This window comes from Oncorhynchus clarkii, chromosome 22, assembly GCF_045791955.1.
Source record: "Oncorhynchus clarkii lewisi isolate Uvic-CL-2024 chromosome 22, UVic_Ocla_1.0, whole genome shotgun sequence".
In the NCBI taxonomy this organism is placed as follows: Eukaryota; Metazoa; Chordata; class Actinopteri; order Salmoniformes; family Salmonidae; genus Oncorhynchus; species Oncorhynchus clarkii.
This window is the reverse complement of record NC_092168.1, coordinates 36,966,228-36,993,644: the sequence shown is the minus strand read 5'-3', so window position 1 is coordinate 36,993,644 and position 27,417 is coordinate 36,966,228. Positions and strand designations below refer to the sequence as shown.

At 46.4% G+C, this 27,417-nt stretch overlaps 1 protein-coding gene across 4 annotated transcripts in view; it reads left to right on the top strand.

Annotated features, from left to right (window-relative positions):
* Positions 1-27,417, top strand: part of LOC139380841 (semaphorin-5B-like) — a 288,353-nt gene that overhangs the window by 140,793 nt on the left and 120,143 nt on the right. The window lies entirely within an intron of this gene.

Here is a 27,417-nt window from a genome sequence, read left to right as displayed (position 1 = left end):
CATCGAATAGCCCACGCGATATGCAACAATTTCAGGGAAGTTAGGAACCTATATACACAGGAAGTTAGGAAAGCAAAGACTAGCTTTTTCAAGCAGAAATTCAAAATTCAGAACTCCAAAAAGCTATGGGCCACTGTAAAGTCCATGGAGAATAAGAGCACCTCCTCCCAGCTGCCCACTGCATTGAGGCTAGAAAACACTGTCACCACCGATAAATCCACAATAATTGAGAATTTCAATAAGCATTTTTCTACGGCTGGCCATGCTTTCCACCTGCAGCGGTCATCCCCCTCTTCAAAGGGGGAGACACTCTACACCCAAACTGTTACAGACCTATATCTATCCTACCCTGCCTTTATAAGGTCTTCTGAAGCCAAGTTTTACAAACAGATCACCGAACATTTTTAATCCCACCGTACCTTCTCCGCTATGCAATCTAGTTTCCGAGCTGGAAAAAAAAAATCGCAAAAAATCTGAAAAAAATCGAAAAAAATCGGAAAAAAAATCGGAAAAAAAATCGGAAAAAATCGGAAAAAAATCGGGAAAAAAATTGGAAAAAATCGGAAAAAAACGTAAAAAAATTGGAAAAAATCGGAAAAAATCGGAAAAATCGGAAGAAAATCGGAAAAAATCGGAAAAAAAACGGAAAAAAAATCTGAAAAAAAATCTGAAAAAAATCGGGAAAAAAATCGGGAAAAAATCGGAAAGAAATCGGAAAAAAAATCGAAAGAAAATCGAAAAAAAATCGAAAAAAAATCGAAAAAAAATCTGAAAAAAATCGGGAAAAAAATCGGAAAAAAAATCGGAAAAAAATCGGAAAAAAATCGGAAAAAAAATCGGAAAAAATCGGAAAACGGGTATCCTAATGTAATACCAAATAATCAGTGTCCGGGCAACCGGCCCCTAGCGTTGTGTTCAACACGTAAACTTATTGTGCTGAATAAACATGTTCATGTGTTTAAAATGTGTCACAGTGAATAAACATGTTCTGGTTCTGGAAATTCTAAAGTGTTTGATGCCTTTAAAAAATGTTAGAGAAAAGGGTTTCGTTTTGTGTTCAGATCCTTAACACTTGATTTCACAATATAGTATTCTGTCAAGTGAAATACTGAGGAAACTTTGTGATGGAAAGGTTTCTTAGAGTTTATCCTTTAACAGTGGTGTGACTTCAATGTTTCGGTTCTCTATGTCTTACTGAATTTTTTGTCTGTTTGATATGATTGCCTTTTAGAATAAACAACACCAATGCGTAGTTCAAACCAGTCAGTGAGATACAGTGTGTTTGGTTGATTGATGCCCATTTTGTGTATTTTTAATGGAATGGTATTCATGTGCACACCCAGAAAATGAAGTAAACAGAGCACTTGTGGGAGCTGACAGTATACCAGTATGCAGATGTATTTTGTTCTCTACCATGTTGTGTGGGCTTTTTCTTCACTGGTGCTGTGAAATGTGTCAGACCTGTTTCTCTGTATTTTCCCATGGGAGCTCTGGCAGGTACTGTACGCAGCATGCTATGTTTTGTTTCCCATTGGTCTGGACTGTGCTTACCTCACATTGAGCTGCTAGCGTTGTCAGTTTGCTTATTTGTAACAAATAATCTCAATGCCCACTCACTGACTCCCAGAGGGCATGACGGTTTGTCGATAATCTCTTCATCCGACCACATGTCAGTACAGTGTGATAAGACAGATGACCTCCATGTTCACAGAGTGTAAGTGATAGTTATAGAGTGAAGCTATGTGTTCTAGTTTGACCCTGTAGCCCAATTGGGGAACATTAGAGTTAATGAGGTGAAGAGTTAACGAGGGGAAGGGTTAGGGAGGGAAAGACTTAGGGAGTGGAAGGGTTAGGGAGGGAAAGGGTTAGGGAGGGGAAGAGTTAGGGAGGGGAAGAGTTAGGGAGGGTAAGAGTTAGGGAGGGGAAGAGTTAGGGAGGGGAAGAGTTAGGAAGGGGAAGGCTAAATGAGGGGAAGATTTAACGAGGGGAAGTGTTAGGGAGGGGAAGGGTTAGGGAGGGGAAGGGTTAGGGAGGGGAAGAGTTAGGGAGGGGAAGAGTTAGGGAGGGGAATGGTTAGGGAGGGGAAGAGTTAGGGAAGGGAAGAGTTAGGGAGGGGAAGAGTTAGGGAGGGGAAGAGTTAGGGAGGGGAAGGGTTAGGGAGGGGAAGGGTTAGGGAGGGGAAGAGTTAGGGAGGGGAAGAGTTAACAAGGGAAAATTTAACGAGGGGAAGTTTTAGGGAGGGGAAGGTTAGGGAGGGGAAAGTTAGAGAGGGGAAGGGTTAGGGAGGGGAAGAGTTAACGAGGGGAAGGGTTAATGAGGGGAAGGGTTAGGGAGGGAAAGACTTAGGGAGTGGAAGGATTAGGGAGGGAAAGGGTTAGGTTTAAGGAGGGGAAGAGTTAAGGAGGGGAAGAGTAAACAAGGGGAAAATTTAACAAGGGGAAGTGTTAGGGAGGGGAAGGTTAGGGAGGGGAAAAGTTAGGGAGGGGAAGGGTAAGGGAGGGGAAGGGTGGGGAAGGGTTAGGGAGGGGAAGGATAAGGGAGGGGAAGAGTTAGGGAGGGGAAGGGTAAGGGAGGGGAAGGGTAAGGGAGGGGAAGAGTTAGGGAGGGGAAGGGTAAAGGAGGGGAAGGCTAAAGAAGGGGAAGGGTAAAGGAGGGGAAGGGTAAAGGAGGGGAAGTGTAAGGGAGGGGAAGGGTTAGGGAGGGGAAGGTTAAGGGAGGGAAAATGTAGTGTTAGGGAAGGGTAAGGGTTAGGGAGGGGATAGGATGAGAAGGGTAAGGGTAAGGGAGGGGAAGAGTTAGGGAGGGAAAATGTAGTGTTAGGGAAGGGTAAGGGTTAGGGAGGGGATGGGATGAGAAGGGTAAGGGAGGGGGAGGGGAAGGGTTAGGGAGGGAAAATGTAGTGTTAGGGAGGGGATGGGATGTGAAGGGTTAGGGAGGGGGAGGGGAAGGGTTAGGGTTATAGGGAGGGGAAGGGTTAGGGTTAGGGAGGGGAAGGGTTAGGGAGGGGAAGGGTTAGGGTTAGGGAGGGGAAGGGTTAGGGGGGGAAAATGTAGTGCTAGGGAAGGGATGAGTTAGGGTTAGGGATGGGAAGGGTAAGGGAGGGGAAGAGTTAGGGAGGGAAGGGGTTAGGGAGGGAAGGGGTTAGGGAGGGGAAGGGTTAGGGTTAGGGTTAGGGAGGGGAAGGGTAAAGGAGGGGAAGGATAAAGGAGGGGAAGGGTAAAGGAGGGGAAGGGTAAGGGAGGGGAAGGGTAAAGGAGGGGAAGGGTAAGGGAGGGGAAGGGTTAGGGTTAGGGAAGGGTAAGGGTTAGGGAGGGGATGGGATGAGAAGGGTAAGGGAGGGGAAGAGTTAGGGAGAGAAAATGTAGTGTTAGGGAGGGGATGGGATGGGAACGGTTAGGGAGGGGAAGAGTTAGGGTTAGGGAGGGGAAGAGTTAACAAGGGGAACATGTAAGGGTTAGCGAGGGGAAGGGTTAGGGAGTGAAAGGGTTAGCAAGGGGAAGAGTTAGCAAGGGGAAGAGTTAGGGAGGGGAAGGGTTAGGGAGGGGAAGGGTAAGGGAGGGGAAGGGTAATCGAGGGGAAGAGTTAGGGAGGGAAGGGTAAAGGAGGGGAAGGCTAAAGAAGGGGAAGGGTAAAGGAGGGGAAGGGTAAAGGAGGGGAAGTGTAAGGGAGGGGAAGGGTTAGGGAGGGGAAGGTTAAGGGAGGGAAAATGTAGTGTTAGGGAAGGGTAAGGGTTAGGGAGGTGATAGGATGAGAAGGGTAAGGGTAAGGGAGGGGAAGAGTTAGGGAGGGAAAATGTAGTGTTAGGGAAGGGTAAGGGTTAGGGAGGGGATGGGATGAGAAGGGTAAGGGAGGGGGAGGGGAAGGGTTAGGGAGGGAAAATGTAGTGTTAGGGAGGGGATGGGATGTGAAGGGTTAGGGAGGGGGAGGGGAAGAGTTAGGGTTATAGGGAGGGGAAGGGTTAGGGTTAGGGAGGGGAAGGGTTAGGGAGGGGAAGGGTTAGGGTTAGGGAGGGGAAGGGTTAGGGGGGGGAAATGTAGTGCTAGGGAAGGGATGAGTTAGGGTTAGGGATGGGAAGGGTAAGGGAGGGGAAGAGTTAGGGAGGGAAGGGGTTAGGGAGGGGAAGGGTTAGGGTTAGGGTTAGGGAGGGGAAGGGAAGGGTAAAGGAGGGGAAGGATAAAGGAGGGGAAGGGTAAAGGAGGGGAAGGGTAAGGGAGGGGAAGGGTAAAGGAGGGGAAGGGTAAGGGAGGGGAAGGGTTAGGGTTAGGGAAGGGTAAGGGTTAGGGAGGGGATGGGATGAGAAGGGTAAGGGAGGGGAAGAGTTAGGGAGAGAAAATGTAGTGTTAGGGAGGGGATGGGATGGGAACGGTTAGGGAGGGGAAGAGTTAGGGTTAGGGAGGGGAAGAGTTAACAAGGGGAACATGTAAGGGTTAGCAAGGGGAAGGGTTAGGGAGTGAAAGGGTTAGCAAGGGGAAGAGTTAGCAAGGGGAAGAGTTAGGGAGGGGAAGGGTTAGGGAGGGGAAGGGTTAGCAAGGGGAAGAGTTAGGGAGGGGAAGGGTTAGGGAGGGGAAGAGTTAGGGAGGGGAAGGGGAAGGGTTAGGGAGGGGAAGGGGAAGGGTTAGGGAGGGGAAAGGGAAGGTAGGGTAAGTGTTAGGGAGAGGAAGAGTTAGGGATGGGAGTGTCCTAGCACTGACAGGGATGAGTGAGGGGTCAGTGAGCCGAGGTGGAGAGTTTGAGGGAGATGGGAGATGGGGAGGAGATGAGGGGTTTGTGTGTAGAACATTTGAATGGATTTCCTCTTGATGACGAAGAGAAACAAAAATGCCATGGGGGGAGACGATTTAGCAATTCTATAACACATGTCATGCATTTCTACAAATTTTGCCATGGGGCGGTGAGAAAAATGTGCAGTTTTACAACAAATTTGCTGCAATTCTACACAATTTTCGATAGGGTGGAGATAAATGTTCATAAATAGTTTTTAGCTAATTTCCTGCAATTCTACACCTTTTGCCATGTTAAAATGATATCTGAGTGAGCGTGACTAACAAAATCAATGGGGGCCTCCTGGAAAGGGCCCCTGGACACGTGTCTGGTCGGTAATTTGACCATGATTAATAGAAGTTTAGATAGCTGGCTAGACTAATTTAGAAATCTAAAGAATATAAGCTGATACGGGCTAATTGAGTGAATGTCAGCGACTGACAAAACAAGAGAAAAACTGCTGTTGCACAAACAAATTCCGAAATTGCACCTTGTGTATTCTACTGTTACTTTCAACAGTACGTTAAGACCCCGATTGAGTTCCTAAAAATAAAAAATGTAATTGTTTTTTTGGGTCGTGGGCCCTTAAGTCACTGGGTTTGTGAGTGGAGTTTGGGGATTAAGGGAGAGGAGGTGAAAGGAGAGAGAGAGGGGGAAGAGGAGAGGTGAGGAGGTGTGTTTTTGCCGTCTGAGTGTCCCTGTGAGAGATAAGTCAGCTCTGCAGGGTTGGAATGTAAACAGCATGGGTCTGCAGGGTCACATTGCAGTCTCGGGGGTGTTACAAACCTCTACAGCAAGCAGAACCAGCCTCACACAATCTGTCTCCATCACCCAATCCCTCTATCCCTTAGACCACTGGTTCCCAAAATGTTATAGTCCTGTACCCCTTCAAACATTCAACCTCCAGCTGCGTACCCCCTCAAGTACCATGGTCAGCACCCTCTCAAATGTTGTTTTTTGCCATCATTGTAAGCCTTCAACATACAATACATTTATTAAACATAATAATTAGTGTGAGTTTGGCACAACCCGGCTTGTGGGAAGTGACAAAGAGCTCTTATAGGACCAGGGCACAAATAATAATATAGTAATAATCTTGATCTTTATTTAGCCATCTTATGTATAAAACGTTACTTATTCATCGAAAATTGTGAATAACTCACCACACAGAGGTTAATGAGAAGGCAATGCTTGAAAGGATACGCATAACTCTGCAGTGCTGGGTTGTATTGGAGAGAGTCTCAGTCTTAAATCATTTTCCACACACAGTCTGTGCCTGTATTTAGTTTTCATGCTAGTGAGGGCCAAGAATTCACTCTCACATTGGTATGTGGTTGCAAAGGGCAAAACGGCCACAAAAATGCCACAACCTAACAGTGTGTCTGCATGGAGAGAGTCTACTCAATGAATGGGGAAGAGGTGTATTCATCCTGGGACACACCCGGGCCCAGGTGTGTCCCGTGTCCCATGTCACTGACGACCTTCCCAGCTCCGCCCGCCGACATCCTAATAAGGAAAACAAGAGCAAAGAGAAAGAAACCGGCAAACAGAGTGGTAGGGTCATCACACTCGTCATCACGCAAGCGGTCAGACAAGTGAAAATTATGGTCAGTAAAGAAAACTTTAAGCTCGTCTCTCATTGCCCCTTGTAAAAGTGGTACATGGTCGCTGCCCATATCATTGCAAATTGCAGAAAATACACGAGAGTTCAGGGGCCTTGCTTTAACAAAGTTAACCATTTTCACTGTAGTTTTCAAAACGTCTTTCAAGCTGTCAGGCATTCCCTTGGCAGCAAGAGCCTCTCGTGGATGCTGCAGTGTACCCAAGTGGCATCGGGAGCAACTGCTTGCACGCACGCAATGTAGTTCTCATCATATTTGTGCCTCTTCGATGGCCCAACGTCCCTGTCTGTTGTTCGGTGCTTTCCCGGGTAAGGGGGCAGTAGCTCTTCGGGTGCATCAGATTCACAACTGTCAGTGTCCATGCTAGGTGAGCTAACAACAAATGTAGAATTACTGATGCTAGCATTGGATGTGCTCATGGAAGCAGAACTTGTGTCGTCGACAGGTGCAGGTGTAGTACTGGTGGTAGTAGCAGTATTACCAGTAGAGCTGGTATGTGTCTCTATGGACGCAGGCCTCACATTTCTTTTAACCATTTTCAAGCAAACGGAATGAGCAGCAGCTATGTTTGGCGAGAGAGAGAGAGAGAGGGAGAGAGAGAGAGAGAGAGAGAGAGAGAGAGAGAGAGAGAGAGAGAGAGAGAGAGAGAGAGAGAGAGAGAGAGAGAGAGAGAGAGAGAGAGAGAGAGAGAGAGAGAGAGAGAGAGAGAGAGAGAGAGAGAGAGAGAGAGAGAGAGCATCTGCAGAGTGGTAAATAAAGTGTATAGCTCAACTTGTATTTTTGTCTCTTTAAACTCCAAAATGCATTTTGTCTAAACCACTGGCTCTCATGTTGAATTGAATTCTTCTGTTTTTATCACCCTAAGGAAGCTATTTCCGGGAGCTTCTTGTGTGATTTTCTCATTCCTTTCGAAACTACAGGGCCCGTTCTCTCACCCAAATGCCCCAATTTCGAACAATCATTATCGCAAATATCAGTTATTTTGTTTGGGAGAAGTGAGGAAGAAAGCCCTTCAGGTCTATTTCTCTCTCTTCTTGGCCGTATTTTCCACAGAATACGTTTAAGTTTCTATAGAGAATTTATTGCATCATCTTGAGAAGCTGACGAACTTGTGCACTGACTGAGACCCAGATCTGTCCTCAGACAGAGGTCCTGTTTAGAGAAGCTAATGAGGACTTTCATTTGGCTGGACCAAGGCCAGTTTGCCCCAGGTGGCCAGCAGTGTGTCCCATGACTCTGTCCCAAACATCAGGGCTCTTTCTCAATGAATCTTTCAGTGATTCCTCACATCCCCTCTCCTAGTCTCGTCAACTGTATTGAAGGTGAAGGTCCAAGGTCCCTCCCCCAGACCTTGCTCTCCAATGTTTTTGAGGAGGAGAGAGGAATTGAGGAATCGGGGAAAGATTAATTGAAAGAGCCCTGGCCTTACAGAAACAGATGGAATGAGTCAGAAGGAAGCTAAAAGCTGTTGTCAGTCATTGGAGGAAATACTTGTTTGACCTGCTGCTATTGTTCTGTCCCAAGATGCATTGTGTTGGATTGTGAAGACCAAGGTCAGGGGAATAGGGGCCACCTCCCTGGTCAAGAGGTCTTGACCTCTGAACTATAGATTACTGAAAGAACAGAAAATGTTCTGTTCAAACTCCCTGGTCAACAAAGATTTATGGGGAAACTCTTAACGGATGAGAAGGAGAAGGAAAACAAATATTTATATTTATTTACTTATGTAAACTTCTTGAAGTAGTTTGTTGAAGGAAAGATAAGATGAGAAAAAGGCCATCTGGTTATTTGTAACATCTTGGCATGAAGATGCAATTACAAATTGGATGACAGTTGGATTTAATTTGAAGAGATCCAAAAGGTCCAAAATGCTTCTTAACAGCTTCTACCCCCAAGCCATAAGACTCCTGACCAGCTAATCAAAGGGCTGCCCAGACCCCTCTTTTACACTACTACTACTCTCTGTTTATAATCTATGCATAGTCACTTTAACTATACCTAAACTCAGCACAAAAAATAAACATCCTCTCACTGTCAACTTTGTTTATTTTCAGCAAATGTAATGTGTAAATATTTGTATGAACATAACAAGATTCAAAAACTGAACAAGTTCCACAGACGTGACTAACAGAAAATGAATAATGTGTCCCTGAACAAAGGTGGGGTCAAAATAAAAAGTAACAGTCACTATCTGGTGTGGCAGTGCATCTCCTCCTCATGGACTGCACCAGGTTTGCCAGTTCTTCCTGTGAGATGTTACCCCACTCTTCCACCAAGGCACCTGCAAGTTCCTGGACATTTCTGGGGGGATTGTCCCTAGCCCTCACCCTCCGAACCAACAGGTCCCAGACGTGTTCAATGGGATTGAGATCCGGGCTCTTCGCTGGCCATGGCAGAACACTGATATTCCTATCTTGCAGGAAATCACCCACAGAACGAGCAGTATGGCTGGTGGCATTGTGATGCTGGAGGGTCATGTCAGGATGAGCCTGCAGGAAGGGTACCACATGAGGGAGGAGGATGTCTTCCCTGTAACGCACAGTGCTGAGATTGCCTGCAATGACAACAAGCTCAGTCCGATGATGATGTGACACAACTCCCCAGACCATGACGAACCCTCCACCTCCAAATCGATCCCGCGCAAGAGTACAGGCCTCGGTGTAACACTCATTCCTTCGACGATAAACGCAAATCCGATCACCACCCCTGGTGAGACAAAATCGCGACTCGTCAGTGAAGAGCACTTTTTTCCAGTCCTGTCTGGTTCAGCAACGGTGGGTTTTTGCCCCATGGGCGATGTTGTTGCCGGTGTTGTCTGGTGAGGACCTGCCTTACAACAGGCCTACAAGACCTCAGCCTATTGCGGACAGTCTGAGCACTGATGGAGGGATTGTACATTCCTGGTGTAACTCGGGCAGTTGTTGTTGCCATCCTGTACCTGTCCCGCAGCTGTGATGTTCGGATGTACCGACACTGTGCAGTTGTTGTTACACATGGTCTGCCACTGCAAGGATGATGAGCTGTCCGTCCTGTCTCCCTGTAGTGCTGTCTTAGGTGTCTCACAGTATGGACGTTGCAATTTATTGCCCTGGCCACATCTGCAGTTCTCATGCCTCCGTGCAGCATGCCTAAGGCACCTTTACGCAGATAAGTCAGTAGAAAGGCTTCTTTAGTAGCCTAAGTTTTCATAACTGTGACCTTAATTGCCTACCGTCTGTAAGCTGTTAGTGACTTAACGGCCGTTCCACAGGTGCATTTTCATTAATTGTTTATGGTTCATTTAACAAGCAGGGGGAAACAGTGTTTAAACCCTTTACAATGAAGATCTGTGAAGTTATTTGGATTTTGACGAATGATCCTTGAAAGACAGGGTTCTGAAAAACTGACGTTTCTTTTTTTGATGAGTTTACATGTACAGTTGAAGTCGGAAGTTTTCATACACCTTAGCCAAATACATTTAAACACCGTTTTTCACAATTCCTGGCATTTAATGCAAGTAAAAATTCCCTGTTTTAGGTCAGTTAGGATCACCACTTTATTTTAAGAATGAAATGTCAGAATAATAGTAGAGAGAATGCTTTTATTTCTTTCATCACATTCCCAGTCGGTTAGAAGTTTACATACACTCAATTAGTATTTGGTAGCATTGCCTTTAAATTGTTTAACTTGGGTCAAATGTTTTGGGTAGTCTTCCACAAGCTTCCTATAATAAGTTGAGTGAATTTTGGCCCATTTCTCCTGACAGAGCTGGTGTAACTGAGTCAGGTTTGTAGGCCTCCTTGCTCGCACCCGCTTTTTCAGTTCTGCCCACAAATTTTCTATACGATTGAGGTCAGGGCTTTGTGATGGCCACTCCAATACCTTGACTTTGTTGTCCTTAAGCCATTTTGCCGCAACTTTGGAAGTATGCTTGGGGTCATTGTCCATTTGGAAGACCCATTTGCGACCAAGCATGAACATCCTGACTGATGTCTTGAGATGTTGCTTGAATATATCCACATAATTTTCCTCCCTCGTGATGCCATCTATTGTGTGAAGTACACCAGTCCCTCCTGCAGCAAAGCACCCCCGCAACATGAGCACCCCCACAACCCCCGTGCTTCATGGTTGGGATGGTGTTCTTCAGCTTGCAAGCCTCCCCTTTTTCCTCCAAACATAACGAAGTTCATTATGGCCAAACAATTCTATTTTTGTTTCATCAGACCAGAGTACATTTCTCCAAAAAGTACGATCTTTGTCCCCAAGTGCAGTTGCAAACCATAGTCTGGCTTTTTTATGGCGGTTTTGGAGCAGTGGCTTCTTCCTTGCTGAGCGGTATTTCAGGTTATGTCGATATAGGATTAGTTTAACTGTGGATATAGATACTTTTGTAGCTGTTTCCTCCAGCATCTTCACAAGGCCCTTTACTGTCGTTCTGGGAATGATTCGCACTTTTCGCACCAAAGTACGTTCATCTCTAGGAGACAGAACTCGTCTCCTTCCTGAGCGGTATGACGGTTGCGTGGTCCCATGGTGTTTATACTTGCGTACTATTGTTTGTACAGATGAACGTGGTACCTTCAGGCGTTTGAAAATTGCTCCCAAGGATGAACCAGACTTGTGGAGGTCTACAATATTTCTATTGTCTGATTTCTTTTGATTTTCCTATGATGTCAAGCAAAGAGGCACTGAGTTTGAAGGTAGGCCTTGAAATAAATCTACAGGTAATTCTCCAATTGACTCAAATGTTGTACATTTAGCCTATCAGAAGCTTCTAAAGCCATGACATAATTTTCTGGAATTTTCCAAGCTGTTTAAAGGCACAGTCAACTTAGTGTATGTAAACTTCTTACCCACTGGAATTGTGATACAATGAATTGTAAGTGAAATAATCTGTCTGTAAACAATTGCTGGAAAAATGACTTGTCATGCACAAAGTATATGTCCTTACTGACTTGCCAAAACTATAGTTTGTTAACAAGAAATTTGTGGAGTGGTTGAAAAATGAGTTTAATGACTCCAACCTCAGTTTATGTAAACTTCTGACTTCAACTGTACATATTCCCTCAATTACCTCGACTAACCGGTGCCCCCGCACATTGACTCTGTACCGGTACCCACTGTATATAGCCTCGCTATTGTTATTTCTATTTTCTGTTTTTTACTTACCAATTGTTTACTTAACACTTAAAGCATTGTTGGTTAAGGGCTTGTAAGTAAGCATTTCACTGTTGTATTCGGCGAATGTGACAAATACAATTTGATTTGATCCCAGAATCTGAAAGGTTAGGTATCGGGTATTTTACATTCACACATCTAAATTGTGTTGGTATAAGTATTGCATGTGCGTAAACACAGTAAATACTCAGTCCTAACTATATGACAAAGTTTTTGATGACATCGTCCATCCAGACTTATGACTGATTGAATTATTAATGTGGTCTTTGTCAGAATGGGAGGATAATCTGTAAATGTGTGTCAGGTCAGGTCAGGTCAGTCTGTGTGTTCCTGGGTGCTGACGTGTGTGTGCCTTCGTGTGTGTGTGTGTGTCTGTGTGCTAAGGGATGATCCATGATGGTGAAAACGAATTGAGGAGAAACCATGGCTGGCCTGTTTCTGCCTCATCTCTCCTCTGATGCAGAGTAGGAGACTGTAGGAGGCTCCACTGAGACAGAGTAATGACCTGTAGGAGACTGTAGGAGTATCCACTGAGACAGAGTAATGACCTGTAGGAGTATCCACTGGGACAGAGTAATGACCTGTAGGAGACTGTAGGAGTATCCACTGAGACAGAGTAATGACCTGTAGGAGACTGTAGGAGTATCCACTGGGACAGAGTAATGACCTGTAGGAGACTGTAGGAGGCTCCACTGGGACAGAGTAATGGTCTGTAGGAGACTGTAGGAGACTCCACTGGGACAGAGTAATGGCCTGTAGGAGACTGTAGGAGGCTCCACTGAGACAGTGTAATGACCTGTAGGAGACTGTAGGAGTATCCACTGAGACAGAGTAATGACCTGTAGGAGACTGTAGGAGTATCCACTGGGACAGAGTAATGGCCTGTAGGAGACTGTAGGAGGCTCCACTGGGACAGAGTAATGACCTGTAGGAGACTGTAGGAGTATCCACTGGGACAGAGTAATGGCCTGTAGGAGACTGTAGGAGTTTCCACTGGGACAGAGTAATGGTCTGTAGGAGACTGTAGGAGTCTCCACTGGGACAGAGTAATGGCCTGTAGGAGACTGTAGGAGGCTCCACTAGGACAGACTAATGGCCGGTAGGAGGCTCCACTGGGACAGAGTAATGGCCTGTAGGAGACTGTAGGAGGCTCCACTGGGACAGAGTAATGACCTGTAGGAGACTGTAGGAATATCCACTGGGACAGTGTAATGGCCGGTAGGAGACTGTAGGAGGCTCCACTGGGACAGAGTAATGACCTGTAGGAGGCTCCACTGGGACAGAGTAATGGCCTGTAGGAGACTGTTTGAGGCTCCACTGGGACAGAGTAATGGCCTGTAGGAGACTGTAGGAGGCTCCACTGGGACAGAGTAATGGTCTGTAGGAGACTGTAGGAGACTCCACTGGGACAGAGTAATGGTCTGTAGGAGGCTCCACTGGGACAGAGTAATGGTCTGTAGGAGACTGTAGGAGGCTCCACTGGGACAGAGTAATGGTCTGTAGGAGACTGTAGGAGACTCCACTGGGACAGAGTAATGGTCTGTAGGAGGCTCCACTGGGACAGAGTAATGGTCTGTAGGAGACTGTAGGAGACTCCACTGGGACAGAGTAATGGCCTGTAGGAGACTCCACTGGGACAGAGTAATGGTCTGTAGCAGACTGTAGGAGACTCCACTGGGACAGAGTAATGGCCTGTAGGAGACTGTAGGAGGCTCCACTGAGACAGTGTAATGACCTGTAGGAGACTGTAGGAGTATCCACTGAGACAGAGTAATGACCTGTAGGAGACTGTAGGAGTATCCACTGGGACAGAGTAATGGCCTGTAGGAGACTGTAGGAGGCTCCACTGGGACAGAGTAATGGCCTGTAGGAGGCTCCACCTGGACAGAGTAATGGCCTGTAGGAGGGTCCACTGGGACAGAGTAATGGTCTGTAGGAGACTGTAGGAGGCTCCACTGGGACAGAGTAATGGCTTGTAGGAGACTGTAGGAGGCTCCACTGGGACAGAGTAATGGTCTGTAGGAGACTGTAGGAGGCTCCACTGGGACAGAGTAATGGTCTGTAGGAGACTGTAGGAGGCTCCACTGGGACAGAGTAATGGCCTGTAGGAGACTCCACTGGGACAGAGTAATGGCCTGTAGGAGGCTCCACTGGGACAGAGTAAAAGCCTGTAGGAGGCTCCACTGGGACAGAGTAATGGCCTGTAGGAGACTGTAGGAGGCTCCACTGGGACAGAGTAATGGCCTGTAGGAGACTGTAGGAGGCTCCACTGGGACAGAGTAATGGCCTGTAGGAGACTGTAGGAGACTCCACTGGGACAGAGTAATGGCTTGTAGGAGGCTCCACTGGGACAGAGTAATGACCTGTAGGAGACTGTAGGAGTATCCACTGAGACAGAGTAATGACCTGTAGGAGTATCCACTGGGACAGAGTAATGACCTGTAGGAGACTGTAGGAGTATCCACTGAGACAGAGTAATGACCTGTAGGAGACTGTAGGAGTATCCACTGGGACAGAGTAATGACCTGTAGGAGACTGTAGGAGGCTCCACTGGGACAGAGTAATGGTCTGTAGGAGACTGTAGGAGACTCCACTGGGACAGAGTAATGGCCTGTAGGAGACTGTAGGAGGCTCCACTGAGACAGTGTAATGACCTGTAGGAGACTGTAGGAGTATCCACTGAGACAGAGTAATGACCTGTAGGAGACTGTAGGAGTATCCACTGGGACAGAGTAATGGCCTGTAGGAGACTGTAGGAGGCTCCACTGGGACAGAGTAATGACCTGTAGGAGACTGTAGGAGTATCCACTGGGACAGAGTAATGGCCTGTAGGAGACTGTAGGAGTTTCCACTGGGACAGAGTAATGGTCTGTAGGAGACTGTAGGAGTCTCCACTGGGACAGAGTAATGGCCTGTAGGAGACTGTAGGAGGCTCCACTAGGACAGACTAATGGCCGGTAGGAGGCTCCACTGGGACAGAGTAATGGCCTGTAGGAGACTGTAGGAGGCTCCACTGGGACAGAGTAATGACCTGTAGGAGACTGTAGGAATATCCACTGGGACAGTGTAATGGCCGGTAGGAGACTGTAGGAGGCTCCACTGGGACAGAGTAATGACCTGTAGGAGGCTCCACTGGGACAGAGTAATGGCCTGTAGGAGACTGTTTGAGGCTCCACTGGGACAGAGTAATGGCCTGTAGGAGACTGTAGGAGGCTCCACTGGGACAGAGTAATGGTCTGTAGGAGACTGTAGGAGACTCCACTGGGACAGAGTAATGGTCTGTAGGAGGCTCCACTGGGACAGAGTAATGGTCTGTAGGAGACTGTAGGAGGCTCCACTGGGACAGAGTAATGGTCTGTAGGAGACTGTAGGAGACTCCACTGGGACAGAGTAATGGTCTGTAGGAGGCTCCACTGGGACAGAGTAATGGTCTGTAGGAGACTGTAGGAGACTCCACTGGGACAGAGTAATGGCCTGTAGGAGACTCCACTGGGACAGAGTAATGGTCTGTAGGAGACTGTAGGAGACTCCACTGGGACAGAGTAATGGCCTGTAGGAGACTGTAGGAGTATCCACTGGGACAGAGTAATGGCCTGTAGGAGACTGTAGGAGGCTCCACTGGGACAGAGTAATGGCCTGTAGGAGGCTCCACCTGGACAGAGTAATGGCCTGTAGGAGGGTCCACTGGGACAGAGTAATGGTCTGTAGGAGACTGTAGGAGGCTCCACTGGGACAGAGTAATGGCCTGTAGGAGACTGTAGGAGGCTCCACTGGGACAGAGTAATGGTCTGTAGGAGACTGTTGGAGGCTCCACTGGGACAGAGTAATGGTCTGTAGGAGACTGTAGGAGGCTCCACTGGGACAGAGTAATGGCCTGTAGGAGACTCCACTGGGACAGAGTAATGGCCTGTAGGAGGCTCCACTGGGACAGAGTAAAGGCCTGTAGGAGGCTCCACTGGGACAGAGTAATGGCCTGTAGGAGACTGTAGGAGGCTCCACTGGGACAGAGTAATGGCCTGTAGGAGACTGTAGGAGGCTCCACTGGGACAGAGTAATGGCTTGTAGGAGGCTCCACTGGGACAGAGTAATGGCCTGTAGGAGGCTCCACTGGGACAGAGTAATGGCCTGTAGGAGACTGTAGGAGTATCCACTGGGACAGAGTAATGGCCTGTAGGAGACTGTAGGAGGCTCCACTGGGACAGAGTGATGGCCTGTAGGAGACTGTAGGAGGCTCCAACGGGACAGAGTAATGGCCTGTAGGAGACTGTAGAAGGCTCCACTAGGACAGAGTAATGGTCGGTAGGAGGCTCCACTGGGACAGAGTAATGGCCTGTAGGAGACTGTAGGAGGCTCCACTGGGACAGAGTAATGGCCTGTAGGAGACTGTAGGAGGCTCCACTGGGACAGAGTAATGGCCTGTAGGAGGCTCCACTGGGACAGAGTAATGGCCTGTAGGAGACTGTAGGAGGAACTTGAAGCTCTCAACCTGCTCCACTACAGCCCCGTCGATGAGAATGGGGGCTGCTCGGTCCTCCCTTTCCTGTGGTCCACAATCATCTCCTTTGTCTTGATTACGTTGAGGGATAGGTTGTTATTCTGGCACCAGCTGGCCAGGTCTCTGACCTATAAGCTGTCTCGTCGTTGTCGGTGATCAGGCTTACTACCACTGTTGTGTCGTCTGCAAACGTAATGATGATTTTGGAGTCATGTCTGGCCATGCAGTCGTGGGTGAACAGGGAGGACAGGAGGGGACTGAGCAGGCCCCCTTGAAGGGCTCCAGTGTTGAGGATAAGCGTGGCAGATGTGTTGCTACCTACCCTCACCACCTGGGGCGACCCGTCAGGAAGTCCAGAAGCCAGTTGCAGAGGGAGGCATTTAGTCCCAGGATCCCTAGCTTGGTGATGAGCTTTGAGGGCACAATTGTGTTAAACGCTGAGCTGTAGTCAGTGAGTAGCATTCTCACGTGGGTGTTCCTTTTGCCCAGGTGGGAAAGGTGGCAGTGTGGCAGTGTGGAGTACAATAGAGATCGCATCATCTGTGGATCTGTTTGAGCTCTATGCAAATTGGAGTGGGTCTAGGGTTTCTGGGATAATGGTGTTAATGTGAGCCCTTACCAGCCATTCAAAACACTTCATGGCTACGGACGTGAGTGCTACGGGTCTGTAGTCATTTAGGCAGGTTACTTTAGTGTTCTTGGGCACAGGGACTATGGTGGTATGCTTGAAGCATGTTGGTATTACAGACTCAATCAGGGACATGTTGAAAATGTCAGTAAAGACACCTGCCAGTTGGTCAGCACATGCCCAGAGCACACGTCCTGGTAATCAGTCTGGCCCAGCGGCCTTGTAAATGTTGACCTGTTTAAAGCTCTTACTCACGTCGGATACGGAGAGCGTGATCACACAGTCGTCTGGAACTGCTGATGCTCTCATGCATGCCTCAGTGTTGCATGCCTCGAAGCTTTCTCCCTCTAAGCTCTCTTTTCTCTCTCTCTCTTTCTACCTCTCCCCTCTCTCTCTCTCTCTCCGTCTTTCTCTTTCTCTCTCTCTCTCTATCTCTCCTGTGTAAACATTCGGTCTTTACAGCTGTGGCACACATGTAACCCCCTTCACTAGAATGTAGCCCCCTTCACTAGCATGTAGCCCCCTTCACTAGAATGTAGCCCCCTTTACTGGCATGTAGTCAATGGTGTTCTCAGATGGTTCAGTGTCTCTCCTGTGTGTCCTCTCTCTCTCCTTCTCCCCACCTCACTCTCACTTTCTCCCTCTCCCCCCTCTCACTTTCTCCCTCTCTCCCTCTCTCTATCTCTCCCATGTAAACATTTGGTCAGAACAGCTGTGGCACTTCAAAGATTGCCTGCTCTAGCCTACGGACACACACTGGCACACACTGAAACCCCCCAAGCCCTAAGATTGCAAAATAGCTACCCAGGCTATCTACATTGACCCCTTTTTGCACAAGCTTTTTAACTCATCACATACACTGCTGCCACTGTTTACTATCTGTCATTTTATTCCTAGGTATATGTACAGTACCAGTAAAAAGTTTGGACACACCTACTCATTACAGGGTTTTTCTTTATTTTTACTATTTTCTACATTGTATATTAATAGTGAATACATTAAAACTATGAAATAACACATATAGTAGTAGTGTAGTAACCAAACAAATGTTATTTGAAGTAGCCACCCTTTGCCTTGATGACAGCTTTGCAGACTTTTGGCATTCTCTCAACCAGCTTCACCTGGAATGCTTTCCCAACAGTCTTGAAGGAATTCCCACATATGCTGAGCACTTGTTAGCTGTTTTCCCTTCACTCTGCGGTCCAACTCATCCCAAACCATCTCAATTGTGTTGAGGTTGGGTGATTGTGGAAGCCAGGTCATCTGATGCAGCACTCCATTACTCCCCTTCTTGGTCAATTAGCCCTTACACAGCCTGGAGGTGAGTTGGATCATTGTGCTGTTGAAAAAGAAATGATAGTCCCACTAAGTGCAAACCAGATGGGATGGCGTATTGCTGAAGAATGCTGTGGTAGCCCTGCTGGTTAAGTGTGCCTTGAATTCTAAATAAATCACAGACAGTGTCACCAGCAAAGCAGCCCCACACCATCAAACCTCCTCCTCCATGCTTCACGGTGGGAACCACACATGCAGAGATCATCCGTTCACCTACTCTGCGTTTCACAAAGACATGGCGGATGGAACCAAAAATATCAAATTTCGACTCATCAGACTAAAGAACATATTGACCCTGATCTAATCTAATCAAATCAAATCAAATTGTATTTTTCAACAAGACCTTACAGTGAAATGCTTACTTACAAGCCCTTAAACAACAATGCTTTAAGAAGTTTTCAGATGTTTTTAAAAATAACTGTGATATAAAAAATAGATAAGTAAAACATTTAAATAGAAAATATAAGTAACAGATAAGAAACAGCAGCAGTAAAATAGCAAGTGAGGCTATATAAAGGGGGTACCGGTACAGAGTCAATGTGCGAGGGCACAGGTTAGTCGGGGTAATATGTACATGTAGGTAGAGTTAATAAAAGTGACTACCCATAGATTATAAACAGAGAGTAGCAGCAGCGTAAAAGAGGGGTCTGGGTAGCCCTGTTCATGAGTCTTATGGCTTGGGGGTAGAAGCTGTTAAGAAGCCTTTTGGACCTAGACTTGGCGCTCCTGTACAACTTGCCTTGCGGTAGCAGAGAGAACAGTCTATTACTAGGGTGGCTGAAGTCTTTGACACTTTTTAGGGCCTTCCTCTGACACCGCCTGGTATAGAGGTCCTGGATGGCAGGAAGCTTGGTCCCAGTGATTTACTGGGCCGTACGCACTACCCTCTGTAGTGCCTTGCGGTCGGAGGCCAAGCAGTTGCCATACCAGTGTCGTGTCTTTGGCATCAATAAAGTGAAGACTGTTATTTTATCAAATCAATTCTCTGTAATTATTATTACGTGATTAAACTAATCATGTAAATGTAATTAACTAGAAAGTCAGGGCACAATGGAGAATCTTCAGATTACAAAGTTAGTATTCTAATTAATGAATTATTCTTTACCTCACGTTAGTCGCATTCCAAACATCGTAAATTGTTGGTTATCTGCACGAACCCAGCCTTTACTATGAATCATTCATACATCAATTGTCTCAATCATTTATTTACTAACTAACTAAATAATCACAGAAATGCATAAACAGACAACACAGTAGATAGGGTTACAAGGAAATGATAGGGGAGGTTCCCTAGTGGGCTTAGCCGATATGATGGCTTGGTGGACAAAGGGAAGTGGGTGTGGACTGAAAAGGGCGGGAAGGACAAAAGGAGTCACTACACAGTTGATAATTATATTATTTGAAATGCTAATCCTTTGCACATGAACGCTCACTCATTCGGGAATAATTGCAATCAATATATATATTTATGCCCAGTGCGTCATCGTGATCTCTGTTGGAATCGTCAGTCCTTCTGTTCGAGAGTCAGTTCATCATTGTCTCTCTTTCTGCCTCCCTGAAGATCAAAAGTATTTCGTGGTTAGAATGGATACTTCTCATAGAATAGATGTTTCAGTGGTTGTCGGTCTTCGCATCCCAGGTTGACATAATTTCTTGCTGCAGACTAGTAATTAGTATCTAATATTTGCTCTTATTCTGTAAGGATCGATAGTCTCAGAGTTTAACCATTTCCAGCCGTGTAGCCAATGCTCCACGTGGTATGGTTTAGGAATTCAACAACCATTACAACCTTAGCTTAAACTGAGGTTTTTGTGGTCTGAAGAGGATTTCCTCAGGAGGGTTTTTTATTCGTAACAGTAGAAAAGGGCTGTTCCATGACACCAGATCATGTCTGTGCTCATTGGGGCGGGCCAATGACTTAGTTAAACTTTAAAGAGAATACAATTCTCTTTCATTAAAGGTTTAACATCACAATACATAATTTCACAAATAGTTTAATCTTTACTCATTAATTTTATACAAGAATTAGATGCAAACCCAATAATCGAGAAATGTACATATTCAGAGATATAGTTATGTGTGTTTTCTGTCCTCTCTGAGGTCACCAAATGAAACACACCCGTCATACCCTTAAGTGTCCACGGACCATTTCCACCTTCTCACAAGTGAACATTTTATATCAAATCCCCATTTTGGGGGATTTAGGAGTTTGCTATGTGAAATCCTTTGTTCTCTCTATGTGTCTCTTTCTGCATGGCCAGGGGGAGAGAGTCTCCTCCAGGAATGTACAACCTGAGATAACAGAACCTAGGTTTAGGAGAGAGAAAGAGGGGGGGCACTAGCTATACCCAAAAAGGGCCACATCATGACACCAGGCAGTGATGCAACCAGTCTGGATGCTCTCGATGGTGCATCTGTAGAGCCTTTTGAAGATCTTAGGACCCATGCCAAATCTTTTCAGTCTCTTGAGGGGGGAATAGACTTTGTTGTGCCCTTTTCATGACTGTCTTAGTGTGTTTGGACCATTCTAGTTTGTTGATGAAGCTCTCAACCTGTTCCACTACAGCCCTGTCGATGAGAATGGGGGCATGCCCGGTCCTCCTTTTCCTGTAGTCCACAATCATCTCCTTTGTCTTGATTACGTTGAGGGAAAGGTTGTTGTCCTGGCACCACACAGCCAGGTCTCTGACCTCCTCCTTATAGGCTGTCTCATCAATGTCACTGATCAGGCCTACCACTGTTGTGTCATCGGCAAACTTGATAATGGTGTTGGAGTCGTGACTGGCCATGCAGTCATGAGTAAACCGGGAGTAAAGGAGGGGACTGAGCATGCACCCCTGAGGGGCCCCCGTGTGGAGGATCAGCGTGGCAGATGTGTTGTTTCTCTATCCCTACCACCTGGGGGTAGCCCGTCAGGAAGTCTAGGATCCATTGCTTGTGTTTCTTGGCCCAAGCAAGTCTCTTCTTATTATTGGTGTCCTTTAGTAGTGGTTTCTTTGTAGCAATTCGACCATGAAGGCCTGATTCACGCAGTCTCCTCTGAACAGTTGATGTTGAGATGTGTCTGTTACTTGATCATTTATTTGGGCTGCAATCTGAGGTGCAGTCAACTCTGATGAACTTATCATCTGCAGCAGAGGTAACTTCCTTTCCTGTGGCAGTCCTCATGAGTGCCAGTTTCATCACAGAGCTTGATTGTTTTTGCGACTGCACTTGAAGAAACTTTCAAAGTTCTTGACATTTTCCGTATTGACTGTCCATGTCTTAAAGTACTGATGGACTGTCGTTTCTCTTTGCTTATTTGAGCTGTTCTTGACATAATATGGACTTGGTCTTTTACCAAATAGGGATATCTTCTGGATACCACCCCTACCTTGTCCTTCCTTAAGAAGGAAAGAAATTAGCAATGCACACCTGTTAATTGAAATGCATTCCAGGTGACTACCTCATGAAGCTGGTTGAGAGAATGCCAAGAGTGTGCAAAGCTGTCATCAAGGCAAAGGGTGGCTACTTTGAAGAATCTCAAATATAAAACATATTTTATTTTGTTTAACACTTTTTTGGTTACCACATGATTCCATATGTGTTTTTTCATAGTTTTAATGTCTTCACTATGATTCTACAATGTAGAAAATTGTATTCATAATGAAAAATCCTTGAATGAGTAGGAGTGTCCAAACTTTTGACTGGTACTGTGCTGTATATGTCTGCCTCAATTACCTTGTACCCCTGCACATCGACTCAGTGCTGGTACCCCTTGTATATAGCCAAGTTATCGTTACTCATTGTGTAGTTATTATTAATACACATTTGACGTATTTTACTTTTCTATTATTTATCTATTTTCTTTCTCTCTGCATTGTTGGGAAGGGCTGTAAGGTAGCATTCCACTGTCAGTCCACATTTGTTGTTTGCGAAGCATGGGATCAACAAGTGTGATTTCATTTGACACACTGACACACACTGACACAAACTGACTCACACTCAGGGAGGAGGGGGAGAGGGCCTAGAGGGATGGAGTGTACAGCACAGGGGGAAGGAGGAGGGCAGCAGAGGAGGACTGGAAGAGTGCACGGGGGAGGAGGGCGTATCTGCTCCCTCTTGTCTAGGGATCAGTGTTCAGGGACAATGAAAGAGGGCCATTGAGAGTCCTGTCACATTCGTCAGTAGGACTGGGAGGGGGAGTGGAAGGGAGTGGAGAGGGGACAGGGGGAGTGAAGTGGAGAAGAGGGGAGTGGAGAGGGGGACGGAGGAAGGAAAGGAATGGAGGGGGTAAAAGATGGAGGATAATGTAGGGGATGGGGGAACAGAGGAGTTGGGGGGGAATGGAGGATGGAAGGGGTGCAAGCCTGAATAGGGTACTCTGTCAGTGACTTCAAGAGGACGAAGCAAGGCGGGGTGTGGGCTCATTGAAGTGATGGCTTTGAGTAGAGTAGAGCTAGCAGGCTATAACAGACAGTACATAGATAAATTATCTCTTTGCCTCCTCTCCACACCTTCATCACAGATCATGCACATAACGCTCACTCGGTTTGACAGAGATTTGGAGGTTGAGTCAAGGATATAGGGAGGGATATTCTCAGAGTCCAGTAAATTGATTCTTAGTCCATACCATTATGGTTGTGTATGTATACTGTACAGATGTAGGATCTTCATTTGATTACTCTGTTGCAGAATAACTCTTCTGCAATGCAGGAGAAGAGGAGAGGCCTTGTAGCATATTTCAGGTTGATAAAGGCTTCTGAAGATTGTTATTTTCACTTTTAAATTTCAGACTTGATTTTCCCTGTGTGCGTCCAAGTCCACTGAATGCAGTCTCAAGCTGTCACAGCAATCTTTTTACATACCGTACTTGCTGTAGCCCACTGAAGCAAACACTCTGAAATACCTCTGTGTCTTCTCTCCAGACACATTTTGTTCGGCAGGTAGCTTAGCGGTTAAGAGCGTTGAGCCAGTAACCGAAAAGTCACTGGTTAGAATCCCCGAGACAACTAGGGGAAAAATCTGTCTATGTGTTCTTGACCAAGGTACTAAACCCTAATTGCTCCTGTAAATCGCTCTGGATAAGTCTTCTAAATGACTAAGATGTAAATGATTCACAAAACATAATGAATAGTCAACATGCTTGTGGTCATATGTCACAGAGCAACCTAGTCTTATCTACAGAGTGCCATCCATGTTTAAGCAAGAGCCATTTCCCATCACTCCAACTGTCTGGCTCACTGTTAGCGGTTTGTTTCATTAACATTTCCTACTTTCTCTGTAAAAATGTAATACATTTCCCTCCAAAACATAATTTATCTTCTGTAAAAGTGATGAATCCTCCATCCTCTCACTAATTGTATTTTCAGCGATTTTATTTGCCCATTAAAAAGTACTGATATTTTTTTTCCTGTAAAGGGTTGCCGGGGGCAGAATACTTATTGCCTCCAAAAGTGGCAAAGTGACAACGTTGGAAGAAATGAGGTGTCACCTGAGTTTGAGGGAAAATAGATGTTGTTGGTGAAGGTGCATCATTGTTGTTGGTTGGCCCTTCTTATAGAGGAGAATGAAATCAGAGATGCATAAGAGTGGTTGCACAACTTATCAACAAGTCCAGGACTTGAATAATTTACTGTTTTGGAAAAGCAGCAGGGGAAAAAATGTATTATCTTCAGTTTGTTTTTCAATATCCACCATTTTGTATTCCTCAAACCAATGTGGTTTAGTTACCTTCAAACTGACATTTAAACTGACATTTAGAGTGAATAACTTGTAAAGTGATTTATCTTCTGTTTGAGCCTTATTTCTAAATGTCAGTAGCTCAATTGAACAAAAAATCATCACAAATGTAATGGCAAACTCATATGAAAGGATAAGGCAAACTAGAATACTTAGTATTGAACATGAATAGAATAGTAAGTATTGTGATATTAACATGTCATCCACCTCATCACTGTCATATATCACTATTTCTAGAAGAACCCTTTTAGTCTGAAATAGGGTCTCAAGCCTCTAGCCTCATCCCTACATTGTTCTCTCATCCCTCTACTGCCATGCGGCCCTATGGGCCTGTTTACAGACAGACAGACAGCTCCATCCAGCCCTGCTCCAGCCCAGCTCCAGCCCAGCTCCAGCCCGGGCAGGCAGGCATTGTACAGCCGTCACCACACTCAGAGGGCCTGTTTATAGGCCTGTCACAGCCGGGGCTAGGGGATATATTTGTGGTGCTATTGGGTGTGCATGGGCCCTGTGGTATTTGGGGTAGGACTTAGTGAGCTCACTTTGTTCCAGTACGGGTGAAGAGAGGGACTTGACGAAGCGACGAGGGGTCAGGGGTTAAGCTGACAGCATTTATCGCTGAGAAAAGATGGTAATGACCTAAACGACGACTCACTGCATAGGCATCCATCCACACACATACACACACACACACACACACACACACACACACACACACACACACACACACACACACACACACACACACACACACACACACACACAGCAATGGATGGAGAGGTGTATGAAAGGAGGGGTGTGTGTGCATTTGTTTTGAATCACGTCATCACTACTCCGCTCCTAGAGCTGGTCTATTGAGGACATGTAGTAACAGTTCATTTGAAAAACAGTTCTATGGTCAGTGTGACGTGTGGAGTGTTTGACAGACCACCCAGAGAGGGTATGGGTGATGGTATTTGAAGAGCTTGTTGACTGTCATGTTGTTATAGTAATGCCTTGATATGAGGGTAATAAAAGGTTACACAAATAATAATTCATTTGAGGCCCTGGCTCTTATTTAAAAAATGTTATTTAACCTTTATTTAACTAGGCAAGTCAGTTAAGAACAAATTCTTACTTACAATGATGGCCTACACCTTATCTGTCCTGAGTTTAAACTGTCCTAGTTGTCTAATTGAATCACAGTGGGCCTGTATGGCTGGCTGGCCTACATGACTCTCTCCTCTCTCTCTCTCTCTCTCTCTCTCTCTCTCTCTCTCTCTCTCTCTCTCTCTCTCTCTCTCTCTCTCCTATCCCACTCTCTCTTTCTCCCCCCTCTCTCTCTCTCTCTATCTCTCCTATCCCACTCGCTCTTTCTCTCCCCCCCCCTCTCTCTATCTCACTCGCTCTCTTTCTCTCTCCCCTCTCTGTTCTATCTCTCTCTCCGTTCTCTCTCTCTATTAATGGCAGTATGGGGAAGGTTAATTGAAAAGAGTCTCTCAGACCGAGATAACACCCAGACTCATCAGGGTCGAGCAGACCAAATGGCACCCTATTCCCTATATAGTATACTACTTTTGTCATATGTAGTGCACTATGTAAGGAATAGTGTGCCATTTAGGACTCAGATCCTCTCTCTCAGTGAGCTAAACATAGATTTATTGAACTAATCAATTTCCTTCTTACACTCTTTCCGTTTCCTTCTGCCGCTTCTGGACACTTTAATGTGTTTCCAGAGTCCAGACATGGGCTTTTCTGTTTTCATGTCACGATGCGGTCTCTGTAGTAGTCTCTTGCCTTGTTGTGCTTGGCAATGTTCCACTGTGTGAAGAACAAGGCAAAATGGTGGTTGTTGTGGTTGTGTTGTGTGTTATGGATGCTCAATCTCAAAGTCAATACTATGAGAGAGAGAACCGGAATGGCTAGACTTTTGCTCAAGTGTGTGCAAAGAGGCACCCCATTCGCTGAAATAGATTAGAGGAGAGGTGGAGAGGAGAATGATAGGGGAGAGGAGGAGAGGGGAGTGTCACATAGGGGGTATACTCTGGCACGAGTCCGTGCCAACTTTAGCTTTTCTCTCTCTCTGTTCCAGCACTAGTGGGTCAGGCCAGCAGCACCACGGCTATTTTTAGTGAAACTGGGAGACCTAAACACAAAGTGATACCGATGAGAGAGAGTACCATCTCTCAGGCTTCTATACAAAAGGCCAATTCTGCTCTGTTAGGGGTGTGTGTGTGTGTGTGCGTGCGTGTCTGCCCCAGCACTGAGCTAGGGCATTCTTAATTAAAACCAAGGCATACGGTTCTAAAGGAATGTAATTGGGCCGTGGAGAAACAACCGGCATTGGTGTGGTAGAAGATTGGAGGACTGTGTGTGTGTGTGTGTGTGTGTGTGTGTGTGTGTGTGTGTGTGTGTGTGTGTGTGTGTGTGTGTGTGTGTGTGTGTGTGTGTGTGTGTGTGTGTGTGTGTGTGTGTGTGTGTGTGTGTGTGTGTGGTAGAAGATTGAAGGACGGTGTGTGTGTGTGTGATGGAGGATTGGACTCTGAAACACACTGCTTTAGCTTTAATGAGAGAAGAAGATGCTAAAGACTTCTGGGCTACAGCCATGGTCCTGTCTGGTTACCTCACCTTGTAATCCACTGGCTGGCCCACTCAGCTCCATGTTGACGCAATTAACAAACAACAATAAAGTTTGTGTCTTTTCATGGCGACTGTGTTGTGTTGTTAATATTACCGTCAAGAGTTGCGTCATTTGCAGGCAGCCACTTTCTCTTTCTAAGGAAGTAGTCAGGCAGCCACTTTCTCTTTCTAAGGAAGTAGTCAGGCAGCCACTTTCTCTTTCTAAGGAAGTAGTCAGGCAGCCACTGTGAGTCTTTCAACGCAGTAGTCAGGCAGCCACTGTGAGTCTTTCAACGCAGTAGTCAGGCAGCCACTGTGAGTCTTTCAACGCAGTAGTCAGGCAGCCACTGTGAGTCTTTCAACGCAGTAGTCAGGCAGCCACTGTGAGTCTTTCAACGCAGTAGTCAGGCAGCAGCCACGCTGAGTCTCTTTCAACGCAGTAGTCAGGCAGCCACGGTGAGTCTCTTTCAACGCAGTAGTCAGGCAGCCACGGTGAGTCTCTTTCAACGCAGTAGTCAGGCAGCAGCCACGCTGAGTCTCTTTCAACGCAGTAGTCAGGCAGCAGCTACGGTGAGTCTCTTTCAACGCAGTAGACAGGCAGCAGCCACACTGAGTCTCTTTCAACGCAGTAGTCAGGCAGCAGCCATGCTGAGTCTCTTTCAACGCAGTAGACAGGCAGCAGCCACACTGAGTCGCTTTCAACGCAGTAGTCAGGCAGCAGCCACGCTGAGTCTCTTTCAACACAGTAGTCAGGCAGCCACAGTGAGTCTCTTTCAACACAGTAGTCAGGCAGCCACAGTGAGTCTCTTTCAACGCAGTAGTCAGGCAGCCACGGTGAGTCTCTTTCAACGCAGTAGTCAGGCAGCAACCACGGTGAGTCTCTTTCAATGCAGTAGTCAGGCAGCAGCCACGGTGAGTCTCTTTCAACGCAGAAGTCAGGCATCAGCTACGGTGAGTCTCTTTCAACGCAGTAGTCAGGCAGCCACGCTGAGTCTCTTTCAACGCAGTAGTCAGGCAGCCACGGTGAGTCTCTTTCAACGCAGTAGTCAGGCAGCAGCCACGGTGAGTCTCTTTCAACGTAGTAGTCAGGCAGCAGCCAC